The following is a 16,774-nucleotide window of genomic DNA, read 5'->3' as shown; positions in this document are numbered from 1 at the left end:
ATCTATCTATCCAAATATATAAATATATATATGCACATATGTATGAATGTATGTATGAATGTATGTATGTATGTATGTATGTATGTATGTGTATATGTACATGCATGCATGTGTGTGTGTTCAGTGAGTTGCAATGTGGGAGTCATTGAAAGAGGAATCCAAAATTCTATTTGCTATAAGTACATCATCAAACAACATCTCAATGGAGCAGTTGGCCTGATTACAACTCCATGGAAAAAACAACTGATCGCAAACAATAGCAGAAGTGTAAATAGAATAAATATTGCAGAGTCAAACTGGATGAAACAATAAGAAGAGAGCGAAGAGAGAAGAAGAAAAGAGAGAAGAGGCCAGAAGGCTGAAGAAAGTTCTTCTACACTAGAATGACCAATAGTATTCTGCATAGTGTTTATGCAGGACCTAAATGAATGTTACTGCTACCCAGGTGGTGTTTGTATACATATATATATATATATATATATTCACACACACATGCACATACGCACATGTGCATGTGCACACACACACAGTATTCTGTAATACCAGTATTTTTGGCTATACAAGTAGCTTTGGTTTTCAATTTCACAGAAGAACTAAATATTATTTATGAAGTTCACCTACCATATCATGAAAAAAAAATTATAAATATACACACACACACACACACACACACAAAGATACATATATATATATATATATATATATATATATATATATATATATATATATATATATATATATATATATATAAATATGTATGTATGTATGTATAACAATATATCATAATAATGATATATATATATAGCTGGAATTTACAGAAAAACAAAAGACGAAGACAGGTGTATTAGTTTAATGCTTGGGAAGGTGAGAAAGTCTTTTATGTTTTGAGCCTACGCTCTTCAACAGAAAGGAACACAAGGAAATATACAGAGAGTAATAATATATATGTACTCAGATTTAAAGTGACATATATATATAAACAGTTGACTGAAAAATGATGAGCTAACCCAGACCAGAATCTAACCCACAAATCAACACTTACACGGACTGTTAAAGTATATATTCATAAAATTTGGCTGAAATTGATGAGTGAGTGTTTGGCCCAAACAGATGCACAAGGAGCCGTGTAAGTGTTGATTTATGGGTTTGATTCTGGCCTGTGTTAGCTCATAATTTTACAGTCAATGGTTTATATATAAATGTCACTTTAAATTGGAGTATATATATTATTATGATATATTATTATACAGTTATTATTGTGCTAATGGACTTCCATAGTTGCTCTATCTCCGTAACTTACAAAGACTTCTAGTTTGTTAACAAATATATTAAAAAATATATATATATATATCATATATATGTATTGTAACTTGCAATGAAAAATGGATTCTGTACAATAATAAAAATCTGCAGTGGTTGGACCAAAATGAAACACTGGAAACCTTCCCTAAACCCAAGTTCTTCAAAAGAAGGTTATGGTGACTGTTTGGTGGTGTACTGCTGGACTCATCCACTATAACTTCTTAAAACCTGGAAAAATCATTACTGCAGGAACATGTTGCCATAAAATTGCCAAAATGAACAAAAAACTGCTACTCTTCCATCCCAGAGTGGTCAACAGAAGAGGACCAGTCATTCTTCATGACAATGCTCGACCACATATTTCACTATGATGCTCCAGAAGTTGAGGGAACTTGGCTACGAAGTTCTTCCCCACCCAGCTTATTCCCCAGACCTTTATCTTACCGATTACCACATTTTCAAGTACCTTAATGGTTTCCTACAAGAGAAGGAGTTCAAAAATCAAACTGATGCTGAAAGTGCATTTCAAAGAGTTCATCAGCTCCAGAACTCCAGTTTTTATGTTACCGGAATAAACAAACTTGTAACTCATTGGTAAAATGCGTTGATGTAATGCTACTTACTTTGATGAATAATATTTCTGCATTGTTGAAATATATTGTGATGAATTTCATGTTTCAAAACGTTGCTTACTTTTCGCTCAGTCTGATACATATATGTATATATATATATATATATATATATATATATATATATATATTGATTGGGTCATCCCATAAATAGTGTGGTTTTTCAATTGCATGAGCTAAAAGCTGGAGGGGGACAGGATAAACTACCTGCATCAACTTGCTATAAAAGCAGGTAGTTTTGAAGAGTGCAGTTCAATTTTAACAGCTATTTTTTCAAAGCTATAATGGAAGTGACAAAGGCGCATATTTGGCATATTTTACTATATGAGTTTAATAAAGGCAACAACACAACAGAAAGTGCAAGGAATATTAATGCAGTATATGGGGAACAGACAAAAAGTGTAAGCTAGTGTCAGAAAATCCGAGCTGGAAACTACAGCCCGGAAGACAAGTCTCATCCTGGAAGATCTGTAGAGCTCGACGAGGACATCCTGCAAACTTTGGTGGTACAAAATCCCATCGTAACTGTTGAAAAACTAACAGAGAAGCTTGGGTTTTGGTCATTCAACCATTCATCAACACCTCCATGCCATCAGGAAAGTCAGCAAATTGGATCAATGGGTTCCTACAAATTTTCTGAGTCTAATCGCTCACAGAGAGTGAATGTGTGCTCTTTTTTGCAGTCACATCTCACGAACGAACATTTTTTCGACAGAATAGTGACTGGTGATGAGAAATGAGTTCTCTATAAAAATGTCAAGCACTGAAGACAGTGGGTAGGGAAAGGAGAAACACCAGCACCCCAAGCTAAAGAAGGTTTCCACCCATGTAAGGTGTTGTTATCTGTTTAGTGGGATATGAAAGGTTTAGTCTACTTCGAACTTTTAAACCCAAACTAAATGATAACAAAAGAGATCTATACATATATATATATATTATTCATTTAAAATATAGAGATGCCTATAATAGGACATCTACCCACTAGAAAGAGCAGCAAAAAACTCTATACCACAAAAATAGGGATAATTTCGAAAGAGAATGAAAAATAAAAGCATTTTTACCAGTCTATACTCTGTGCCATGGTTTCAAGCTATTTAGCAAGATAAAAGTATATCTAACTCGGGAGCTTTCGTCAGCAGAGTGCCGGATTAGCGTGTAAACACGAGCCAAGGAAAGAACCTGACTCCAGTTTACATGCTTAATTTCTCAAGACTTAACCCTATATATATATATATATATACATACATATACATATGTATGTATATACATATACATACATATATATATATATGTATAGCCTGGTGCAGCCATCTGGTTCGCCATTCCTCAGTCAAATCGCCCAACCCATGCTAGTATGGAAAGCGGACGTTAAACGATGATGATGATGATATGTATATATATGAACTAAGTTGGTCAGTTGGGTGAATCATTAGAGTGTTGAACGGAATGCCTCACAGTATTTGTCACAACCCTAGCAAAGCACAACATATGGTCATTGAAAGAAAGTGCTGTGCATTAGAACATCAAGTGGAGGTAATGGAGAGGTGCAAACCTTAGTTCAATTGTGGTAGGAAGTGAAATCTTTGCTTGCTGGTGAAAAAAAATTTTTCTAAAAAATTATCTTTACTCAGACACTTACCTAAACTGTAAAAGTGAGATTTTCTGATTCTGCCCCCCCCCCCCCCACCCCATGAACAAAGATATGTTCTTGGATACTGATGAACCACCCATAAATATAAATGTCTGAGCTTCAATCAGTGGTATTTCTCCTCACCACAATCTGAGTGTTTGACACAAGGTTTATCTCACCCAGTTTTATTACATATAAACGCATTCATACAAAGACACACATACACATGCATGCATGTCCAAATGATTTAAACATTTACCTTCCTCATCCCCAATTCTCAACCTCCTAAACAAGCCTTACAATGGCCCCAACCTTACTCCACAGGCATTTACCTCATAGACCAGGGTGGTCTTTTCTGGATTGATCCCAATCCAAGTAATATAACTCTAATCAACAAACTTTTACGCTCTGTTTTTACTCTGTATTTTTCCCTTCCAGTTTTTTGTAACACCTCCAAACGTGATGTGACACTTTCAGATCTCCAGTAGCAAAGAGGTAAAATCATACTTCCCTTTCAGCTCTTCTGATGAGTGACAAGATTGGTTTTCTCAAACTTTCACGTATGAAATCAATTGGAAAAACTGGTTGTCATGGTATTATGATATTGTAACATATAAATAATTAATTTATGTGGGTGTAGGTGAAGGGGGTGAGTAGTGTAGCGCATGTATTAGATGTATCCCCATTGAACATTCATGCTAAAAATATATATTAAATATATATATATATATATATATATATATATATATATATACGTGTGTGTGTGTATGTGTGTATCTATGCATGTATAAATGTATATATATATATATATATATATATATATATATATATATATATATATATATATATATATAATCATAAATATACAGGGATTAGCATTGAGTTGCTTCTCCAACATACTGAAAATTTAGAAATAGCAGTCAAAATAGCAGGGAAAAGCATAAACAAAACAAGTCTTGTTTTGTTTATGCTTTTCCCTCCGGTTTTTTGTTCTATGTGTGCCATAAATATCGCCATCCATTTAGAGAAAAATTTGGAGTTTAGAATCAGTAGTTCTTTGACTGCTATTTCTAAATTTTCAGTATGTTGGAGAAGCAACTCAATGCTAATCCCTGTATATTTATGATGATAAATGGTTTTACCGATAAAGGTTTTTTCATACTGAACTACTTGGCAAAATTGTTAATTATTAATTCTATTATTAATTGACGATTCCCTGCCCTTATTCTTGTATATTTTATATATATATATATATATATATATAATAAATGAATAATTATATTCTTGGGAATAGAAATTTCCCTTATGAATTATTTACACACTAGCTTCCTGATAAAATTCTTGTAAAAGATTTTTATCCTATTTTGAATTTATATATATATGTGTGTGTGTGTATGTGTGTGTGTGTGTGTGTGTGTGTGTGTGTGAATGTATACATAGATGTCTGAAAAAACACTGAAATATATTTTTGACGAAATTATGTGTATTCAAAATTACTTTTTCCTTTCAATTTTCTTTTCTTTTGGTCAAAGACACGAACATACTTAATGCACAATTGTGGGAATGAGTAGAAAAATTCTGAAGATATGCAAATACTTTGAATTGTAAAAGGCAGCAAAAGCATGGAAGATGGAAAGAAGAGAGGAGAAGAAGAGGAAAATACGACAACTGTTATGAATATTAGTAAAGTAACTGAAACCATTCCTACTGAGAATTGAAACAAGGTCACTGGATCATTTACAGATTTTAATTGCTAAACAGAATTATATACTCACATGTACATCTCTATCATCATCATCATCATCATCATCGTTTAACGTCCGCTTTCCATGCTAGCATGGGTTGGACGATTTGACTGAGGACTGGTGAAACCGGATGGCAACACCAGGCTCCAGTCTGATTTGGCAGAGTTTCTACAGCTGGATGCCCTTCCTAACGCCAACCACTCAGAGAGTGTAGTGGGTGCTTTTACGTGTCACCCGCACGAAAACGGCCACGCTCGAAATGGTGTCTTTTATGTGCCACCCGCACAAGCCAGTCCAGGGGCACTGGCAACGATCTCGCTCGAAAATCCTACAGGAGCCAGTCAGGCGGTACTGGCAACGGCCACGCTCAAAATGGTGCATCTCATGTGCCACCCGCACAAGAACCAGTCCAGGGGCACTGGCAACGATCTTACTTGGCTTGCCGGGTCTTCTCACGCACAGCCCATTTCCAAAGGTCTCGGTCCGTAGTCATCGCCTCGGTGAGGCCCAATGTACGAAGGTCTTGCCTCACCACCTCAGCCCAGGTCTTCCTGGGCCTACCTCTTCCACGGGTTCCCTCAACTGTTAGGGTGTGGCACTTTTTCACGCAGCTATCCTCCTCCATTCTCACCACATGTCCATACCAGCGCAATCGTCTCTCTTGCACGCCACAGCTGATGCTTCTAATGTTCAGCTTTTCTCTCAAGATACTTACACTCTGACGGGTATTCACATTGACATTACACATCCAACGGAGCATACTGGCTTCATTCCTTGCGAGCTTACGTATGTCCTCAGCAGTTACAGCCCATGTTTCACTGCCATGTAGCATGGTTGTTCGTACGCATGCGTCATACAGTCTGCCTTTTACTCTGAGTGAGAGTCCCTTTGTCGCCAGCAGGGGTAAGAGCTCTCTAAACTTTGCCCAGGCTATTCTTATTCTAGCAGCTGCACTTTCAGCGCACCCACCCCCACTACTAACTTGGTCGCCCAGATAGCGGAAGCTATCGACTACCTCTAGTTTTTCACCCTGGAATGAGATAGAAGTTGTTTCCTGTTTGTTTGCAGTCTTTATTGCACCTGAACATCTGCCACAAACAAAAACTAACTTGCTAGTTAACCTGCCTTTGATGTTGCTGCACCTCTTATGTGTCCATAGCTTGCACCGGGTACATCTTATAGAGTTACTACCTACTCCTTTTCTACATACTGAGCAGGGCCATCTACCTGAAGGGGTTTGTGTTTTATCTACCTTCCTACTTATTAGGATTTTGGTTTTAGCTAGGTTGACTCTAAGGCCCTTCAATTCTAGACCTTGCTTCCACACCTGAAACTTCTCCTCTAGTTCTGATAGTGACTCCGCAATTAGGGCAAGGTCATCAGCATAGAGGAGCTCCCAGGGGCAACCTGTCTTGAACTCCTCTGTGATTGCCTGGAGGACTATGGTAAATAATAGGGGGCTGAGGACGGAACCTTGGTGGACCCCTACCTCTACCCGGAATTCATTGCTGTACTCATTTCCAACCCTCACCTTACTGGCCGCATCTCTGTACATGGCTCGCACAGCTCTCACTAGCCATTCTTCTATCCCAAGTTTCCTCATTGACCACCAGATAAGGGATCGGGGGACCCTGTCAAAGGCTTTCTCCATGTCAACGAAAGCCAGGTACAGAGGTTTATCCTTGGCTAGGTATTTCTCTTGCAACTGTGTCACTAGAAATAAGGCATCAGTAGTGCTTTTACCTGGCACGAACCCAAACTGCATCTCATCTAAATTGATTCGCTCCCTAATTAGTTGGGCTATGACCCTCTCTGTAACTTTCATAACCTGATCTAACAGCTTGATGCCTCTGTAATTATTTGTATCTAAAGCGTCCCCTTTACCTTTGTAGCAGTTGACTATGATGCTGCTACACCAGTCATAGGGTATGACTCCTTCGTGTATCACCTGGTTCGTAATACGGGTGACTAGGCTATAGCCAACACTGCCAGATATTTTGAGCATCTCTGCAGTGATTCCTGATACATTATATATAGAAATATATATATATATATATATATATATATATATATATATATATATATATATTTATTTATTTATTTATTTATGTGTTTCAGCCAAGTGGCTGCGGTCATGCTGGTGCACCACCGTGATTTTCATGTTCCTTGCATGGCTCTTCTCCCCCACCTGACATGGTCCAATCAAGAGTTTTGATGGCACATCTGGTGTATAAGAGAATTTGACACAGCTGCCCTAAACTGCGTCTCATTACGAGCCATTGGTTCGTCTGGTATCTTGGAGAGGAAAGCGTCAAGTTTTGTCTTGAAGACCTCCGCATCCATGTCTTGCATGTCTCTCAAATGTTTTGGCAGGGCATTGAAGAGCTGAGGTCCTCTGAAACCGAGGCTGCTGCAGTATCTCGTTCTTATGTGAGATGCAGTGGACGGTACCTTTGGCACCATGCAGTGGCGACCTGTGCGGGCATTCCTGTAGTACTTGATACCAAAGTTTGGCACCAGTCCTTCCAGTATTTTCCATATGTATATTATTACATATCTCTCCCGCCTGCGCTCCAGGGAGTAGAGACCTAGTGCCTTCAGTCGCTCCCTGTAGTTCATCTGTTGGACTGTGGCGATCTTTTTTGTATAGTGCCACTGAATTGCCTCGAGTTCTGCTGTCCGCTTAACACTGTGTGGTGACCACAACTGAGAGCAATAGTCTAGGCGGCTCAGAACAAATGTCTTCCATAGAATCAACATGACTTTTTGATCCCTTGTACGGAATGTCCTCAGTATCCACCCTGCCAGTTGTCTGCACTTTGCTGTCAACTTGACAATGTGCATGTGAAATGATGCATCACTACACATGTTGATGCCCAGATCTCTTACTGTTTGTGGTTCTGGGATTGCAGTACCTCCAGGCCCTGTGTATGCCAGTTGGGAGGTGCTTGTGGTCTTGTAGCGCAGTACTTGAAATTTTTTTGCATTGAACTGCATATTATTTTGCTCTGCCCACTCATATATTGCATTTAGGTCATTCTGCAGGCTTACAATATCATCAGGATTCTTTATTGCCTGAGATATCTTTGTGTCATCAGCATAGCTAGTGACAGTGGCTCTCCGAGTGACCGTGGGCATGTCCAGAAGGGCCACTATGAACAGTAGTGGCCCCAGAACAGTTCCTTGTGGAACACCGCTCAATATTTGTGTTTCCCTAGATAGTTCTCCATTGGCTGCAACTGTCTGACTTCTACCATTCAGGAAGTCATGCAGCCACTCTCCTAATTTACCAGCTATGCCAAGGTTTCGCAGCTTGTGACACATCAAGCCATGATCAACTTTGTCAAAGGCTTTTGCAAAGTCGAGATATATCACATCAACATTTGAATGGTCAAGTAGCTGCTTCAGGACCCAGTCATAATGCTGCAAGAGCTGCGTGAGGCAGCTTCTACCTGGACGGAAACCATGCTGGGTCTCATTCAGCAAGTCATTTTCTTCTAGGAACGCAATCAATCTCCTTCTGACAATTTGTTCCATGACTTTGCTAATATGTGATGTCAGAGAGATGGGCCTGTAGTTCCCAGCCTCTGCTCTGCTTCCACCTTTATGGATAGGACATATGGTGCCTTCCTTCAGCTTTTTGGGAAGTTTACCATTTGCAAGGAAACTCTGGAAGAGTATCCGGAGTGGTCCTGCTAGTTCTTGTTTACACGACTTTAAGAGGACAGCTGGGAAACCATCGGGGCCAGTTGCCAAATTTGAGCTCATTTCATTTATGGCAGCTATCACATCTTCCTCTTCAATGTCGATGTAGGTAATGGATGCAGTCTTTTTCTGCTGAGTGCTATTGTCAAAGAAATCAGCTGGGTTCTTTATCTGCATGTGACTCAGAGGAGAAGTGAAGACACTCTTGAATTGTGCACTGAGCACTTCAGTATATATATATATATATATATATATATATATATATATATATATATATATATATATACTGTTTGTAGAAAACATAACTCCAGAGATGCACACTCTAAGATGTAGAGCAGTTTATATTTTGATAGAATATATATATATATCACGATCATCATCATCATCATCCTCATCATCCTCATCATCATCATCATCATCATATTCTAATGTCCGCTTTCCCTGCTGTCATGGATTGGACAGTTTGACCAGAGCTGGCAAGCAGGAGAGCTGCACCAGGTTCCAGTCTGATTTGGCTTGGTTTCTATGGCTGGAGGCCCTTCCTAATCCTAACCCTAACCCTAACCCTAATCCTAACCACTTAACAATGTGTGCTGGTTGTTTTTACCACTGCACAGGAACTTTTATATGGCATCATATGGTTGCTTTTACATGACACTTCACAGACGCTTTTATGTGGCACCGTGCAAGTGCTTTTATGTGACATTGCATGAGCACTTTTATGTAGCACAGCACAAATGCTTTTATGAGAGACCACACAGGCACTTTTACATAACACCATATACTATAAATTCCCTCGACAAGTGCAACTCCTTTCGGAAACAGAATCTTAATGAATAACAACTCCAAAACAATGGGAATATGAAATACAAAAGGTCCTCAATAAAAAACACAGGTACAGGCATGACTGTGCAGTTAAGAAGCTCGTTTTGCAACTGTGTTGTTTTTAGTTTCTATCACAGTGGGCATCATCAGCACAGCAGTTGTCCAAAGGTAACTCCAGCTGATATGAGACATAAACAAAAGGTGCAGGAAACATTTATGGACGAAGGTAACTTGGATAATTTAAATAAAAATGAGTGGAGAGGTCAAAAGCATGAATATGGTCATAAAAATGAATAAAATTATCTTAAATATCATACAAAATGAATTTTTAGTTTATTTAAATTATCTTCCCTCATATATATATATATATATATATATATATATATATATATATATATATATATATTGGAGGTACACTTGTCAGGCAGGTGATATGGTCTAAGACAATGTATTGAAACAAATCGATCATTGTGTGGAAGACACATATTTGCCATTCAAAAACACACAAAGACTATTAACCTCACTTAAACATTTATTTATTCGGTGTCAAAATTTTCATTGCACAAACTGCCACTTGACAAGATTTCACTGTGTAATCTTGTCAGTGACTAGACAGCTGTTCAGGAGGCATAAACTTTCACACAAAATAACAAATAATAAATGATTAAGTGAAGCTAACAGCCTTTGGTGCTTTTAAATGGCTAGTATATGCATTCTATGCTACAACTATTGTGTATGTGTGTGCGTGTGTGTGCATGAGTGTGTGTGTGTATGTGTATTTATGTATGTATGGATACATCTTTTAAATGTTTCAATCACTGGACTGTGGCCATGCTGGGGCACAGCCTTAAAGGGTCTAGAAGAACAAATCAACACCACTACTTATTCTTTTTAAGTCTGATATTAATTCAATCAGATTCTTTTGCTGAACCACTAAGTTATGAGGATGTAAACAAACCAACACCAGTTGTAAAGACACACACAAATATACATTTACACACACACACGCACGTATATATATATATATATATATATATATATATAGTTATAAGGAACACAAATGGGTTTAAAATTTACAACAGCTGTTTCAGTAGAATTTTATTAATGTATTCATGGATTATATCATAGTATATAATCCACCATCTTCAAGTAAAATTTTAAACATGTATAAACAGGTGAGATAATACAATAATACCTTGATGATAATGAATCCAACCATTGGATAAGATGATGATGACAGGGCATCCAGTTGTAGAAGCTCTGCCAAATCAGATTGGAGCCTGGTGTAGCCATCTGGTTCACCAGTCCTCAGTCAAATCATCCAACCCATGCTAGCATGGAAAGCGGACGTTAAATGATGATGATGAAGACTGACGTTCTTACAATTTTTATTAATCTATTCCCTTGGATTGATACCTCTTTTATCAATCCCAAAAGAACGAATGGCAAAGTTGACCTTAGCAGGATTTGAAGTGAGAACGTAATGTTGGAACAAATACTGTAGGGCATTCTATCCAACTCTCTAATTACTCTCCCAATTTACCTCCACTTATACACACTGCACACATGCCTCTTCTTCACTTGTTATCCCTACTGTATTTCACACAAACTCTGCCATAGACATTTTTACCCAGTTTTCTCAATTGAGACGCAGTTCTCACTGGAACATTCTCCTAACTCATATTTTCTCCACAGATATTCAGGCTGAATCTCAGCTGCATTAATTTCACCAGTCCAGAAAATAAGCTGTTGCAAAAGTCATAAGTGGTTTTTCTTCTCATCGTAAAAAACAAGAAACAAAATCCCTCGAAACGAATATTATACACTTACAACTATATCAGCTACATAGATGCTCGTGTATAGTCCACTTCCATAGAAGCAGTAACAAGCAAGGCAATATTGCTTTCTCTATTAACCAACATTCTAGCAATCAAATAACCAAATGTCCTACCTTCAGAAAAGAAGTATGTTAAATAATGTAGGAATCCTAGATACACTTTCATACTTTCTCTGTACAAAAAAAAAAAAAGAAAAAAAAGATAGGTACCATAGCTGGAATTCCTTTAATTAATGATTTGTTAGAACAAGGCTGATTTGGGCTGAACATCAACAAAAACATTATGTTCAATGGTATCATATTCTTTGTCCCTGTTTCACAAGTAGTACTTTCCTTCAGATTTATAACAATCATATTGGTTGCTCAAATGGTACTTATTTTATCGACCCCCAATGGCATTTGAACTCAGAATGTAAAAAAGGATGAAATGCTGCTGGGTATTTTGCCCAGTGTGCTAACAACTCTGCCAGCTCACCGCCTTAATTCATAACAATCATATTACCTAGTTGTGGGTACTGTCACAACCTCAGGCCTGTAAAATGGAGTTTTTAGATGGAATGCAGTGTGCATAGTACCATTCCTACCTTTTACTCCTGAGTGTGCTGCATACCCATCGAAAATGGCAAATTCATTATAAATATTGATCTTACTCATTAATTTAATCACAAATCTTAATGGAAAACTTTTGTTACCCCTCTGCTTGAAATATGGCAGCATTGGGCGTTGCAGCACACCCAATACAACAACCACCATACACCACTGCTGTCATGGCCTAGCAGGCTGAGATGGTGGCTGCAAGATCTTTAAGTTTAAGATTTACATTGGAGTATCTTTCTAGAGCAAAAGCACTCCTCCAATGCTTATCCCAGCTAGTTTGAACCATAGATGGTGGTCCTTGACTGCTATCCACTTGAATCAATAAACCAGAGATTACAAATTTTTTCTATGACCTACTCTCCCAGGAAATGTTGGATTAATTTTTACTCCCCCTACAACATTTGAAAATAAAAAGTTAATTTTCTAACAAAGCCTTTTTTTTTTTTCTAGATTTAACCACATACAATACTGTGAAATAATACAGTTGTTGGTGTGCTTGATAGAAAATATAATGTAAAAACATTTCTGATTATTGAATAGCCCATCCAATGAAAGACTAGAGCAATAAGAAGGTCATCAACATAAGAATACTGTGACAAGTTACATTTCAAGTTAGTTAAGAATTTTATTTTCAAAAGTGATTTGAATAAACTATTTACTTTCCTTTGTTGTCACAACCCTGAAATGCTATCTTGCACCCTCGGTTCATTAAGCCAATAAGTGAACCTCTATGTAGTCACTAAACCTGCTAGAAGTAGCAGTTAAATTTCATCCCAATTGAAGCTTACCACCTTATAAAAAATCCATTAGATACTGTACCCCAAAGTATAATATGCCCAATAAGACAGATTAGTCACAGCTAGAAAGTTTTTAATCTTAAGTCAACTAAATCAGAGCTGAGCTAGAAACCACACGAATCACCAACACCACCACCAATGTCTGGTTAAAAACAACCATAAAACCATTTATTCATTCGCATAATATCCTTTCTTTGTATTCTAGCACAGATTCAATGAATAAATATTATTGAGGCTTTACAGCTAAATACCATTCCTATCTTTAACTCTTTCCTGATTTTTAAGTAAAGAATTTTTTTTATTCTACACATCTTTGCTATATATGTCATCAAATATCAAGGGTTTTTTTTTCTAGCTCAACTATTTGTTTGTTTATATGTATGTAGGTATTATGTATGTATGTGTATATACACACACACACACATATGCACAATAGACTTCCATATGGTTTTTGTCTACCAATCTTACACTCTAGGCACTGGTTAACCTGAGGATGCAGTAGAAGACATTTGCACAAGGTACCATGCAAAGAAATAGAAATCAAGACCATGCAATAACAAAATGAACTCCATATACACACAGGTCTATGCCTATCATATTTTATTCAAAATGATAAACTCAATGTAACTATTACCACTTTCATTCAAATAATTCCAAACACTAGACAGTAGATTCATATTAATTCTCATATCAAGAGGAATGTTTAGCAACTAAACTAGTCATTTTTGTCTCAGCTTAAGTAATTATAACAATTAAGTTGTGCTTTGACATACACAGCAAATTAATTATGCCTTTCACCAAGTGTAATATAATCATATGTAATCTGTTGTGTACATGTAAACATAGCCTTGCTGGGTGAGTATCAAGGTTACAGAGATCACATGGTTGATCAAAAGCAAGACCTGAATTTCCTGGTTTCAGTTGACTCTTTGCAGCCCTGCTATATCTCTCATGTGTTGCATTACATACGTAGACTCCCTGCCAAGCATTTTCAAACATATAGGACGAGGTGGTAGTTTGACAACCTTTGAAAGAAATTATATTTATTACCACACATGCCATGTGATGTTGATTAAACATGGATCAGCTGAGATCATGTAAACTTATAATCTATCTTGTATTTTTTCACAGGTATAACAAATCACGAATTACTTAATCTAATGCATCCCACTTTCTATTTTTAAATGATAATCAGTGGTAATTGAGATATTTCGCTGCCATTTCTAGGTGGCACAGTGACAACATAAAGGCTCCCTTGTTTGATTCATATGATGTTATGTTTTATATTTTGGACACATACTTAGTCTTGCTGTGAACATCTTTCTGAAGATGGATTTATAACCAGTGTTAATGAGAACAACTAAATCATGAATTAGACCTCCTATTCATTAACTTACTGTAAGGTTTCAAAAATGTCATGGAGCAGACTAATTACCATAATTAATAAAATTAACATGGTTTCCACTTCTTAAGCTTATCAAATAACTTACATGCAAAAGTCTATTGCTTTCTCGTTTATAAAGAGAGAGGGTGGCAAAAAATTTCACAGAAATTGTCTTTTTTGATCTGGGGGAGGATGGACATCTGCCTTAAACCTACAGGCTCAGGAAATTAGAATTCATTCTGGTTTTCAAGTTAAGGCTGACAGAACATAATTCTCCACTTAATCAGACATCACTCTGTCAAAGGGTTTGATCCTAGGTTCCACTAGTACTTATTTTCAGCAGAGTGAACTTGAACAACATGAAATACAGTGCATTCCTTCAGGTCCCAATGTGTTGCTGTTTGAGAATTGAACCCAAAACCTAATGATTGTGAGTCCAACACCATAAACAATACACAACACACCTTTAATATTTTTTAGGTGGGGGACTGGTATTTGTCAGTTTGAGAACCATTGTATTAATTTGTATTTTAATTTAAAACTATCTTCAAAATAATGATTAAATATTAGCCAATTACCATAAATTGTGAGCTAACCTAATTATCCCAATGCCCCCACTCGCTCTCCCAGCAGAGGTCTTTGTCTTGCAAGTGCCAGAATCATGGAAGATGTACTCATGCTGGTGCCATGGAAGATGTACTCATGCTGGTGCCATGGAAGATGTACTCATGCTGGTGCCATGGAAGATGTACTCATGCTGGTGCCATGGAAGATGTACTCATGCTGGTGCCATGGAAGATGTACTCATGCTGGTGCCATGGAAGATGTACTCATGCTGGTGCCATGGAAGATGTACTCATGCTGGTGCCATGGAAGATGTACTCATGCTGGTGCCATGTAAAATGCTCTCGTGCTGGTGCCACTTACAATGCATCCAGCTGCAGAAACCATGCCAAAACAGACAATTGGAGTCTGGACAGCTCTCTGGCTGGTCAGTTCCTGTCAAACTGTCCAACCCATGCCAGCATGAAAAACAGACATTAAATGATAATGATGATATTAAATTTAAATCAGTTGAACTGATTACTTAGACTGCCAGCTGAAAACACACATACTCATCATCATCACTTTTACATCCACATTTTCCATGTTGTTAGATAAAATCTGAAGCAATATTCTCTGGCTACATGACCTTCTTGCTACAGTATTCTTATGCGGATGACCTTGTTGCCAACTCTCATTTGCTTCCAAGTAAGATGCCTAGTCTTTCATGTGATGGACTGTTCAATAGCCAGGCATCTTTTTACATGGTATAAACAATGATGCTGCTGAATAAATGGTGACGTTGTTTTATATGTTGAAGGGTGGGCTGAAAAGTTTATAGGCTGACCACAATGCAATGGTTGAATTTGACCAAATGTGTTTTATTTTTCAACATAGTCTCCTCATTATCTCAATATATAGCAGAAATATTTTCATGTAAGGACCACTATCAACATTTCATGTTAGAACTATTTATCAATTATTGCCCTTCCAATTTCATAATGTTTATTCTTTCTATATAAATGACGTCTCAACACAGTTGACATCTCTCACTTGCAATAACTTATACCAGGAAACAGAGCAAAGCAGAGCTCTGCTTTTATCATATGAGGCTTAATTACAGTTAAAAGGCAGCATGAAGGAAGAATTAATAGATGTTACTACATTACTGCCAGCAATGTGAATCCCCAGCCCAAATCTTTGATGATAATATTGTGATGATGATAATTACTTCTAACATAGGGATAAGGCCAGAAACTAGAGGAGAGAGTAGGTTGCTTAAATCAATCTTTGTACCAGTACTTTATTTTCATCATCATCATCGTTTAACGTCCGCCTTCCATGCTAGCATGGGTTGGACGATTTGACTGAGGACTGGTGAAACCGGATGGCAACACCAGGCTCCAATCTAATTTGGCAGAGTTTCTACAGCTGGATGCCCTTCCTAACGCCAACCACTAAGAGAGTGTAGTGGGTGCTTTTACGTGTCACCCGCACGAAAACGGCCACGCTCGAAATGGTGTCTTTTATGTGCCACCCGCACAAGAGCCAGTCCAGGGGCACCAGCAACAATCTCGCTCGAAAAACCTCATGTGTCACTCGCACAAGAGCCAGTCCATGGGCACTGGCAACGATCTCGCACGAAAGATATCATGTGTCGCCCGCACATGAGCCAGTCCAGGGGCACTGGCAACGATCCCGCTCGAAAGATTTCATGTGCCGCCCGCACATGAGCCAGTCCGGGGGGGGGGGGGGGCACTGGCAAATGATCCCGCTCGAA

The sequence above is a fragment of the Octopus bimaculoides genome, chromosome 5 (assembly GCF_046866305.1).
Source record: "Octopus bimaculoides isolate indiv1 chromosome 5, ASM4686630v1, whole genome shotgun sequence".
NCBI lineage: Eukaryota > Metazoa > Mollusca > Cephalopoda > Octopoda > Octopodidae > Octopus > Octopus bimaculoides.
Note: the sequence above shows the minus strand (reverse complement) of the source record.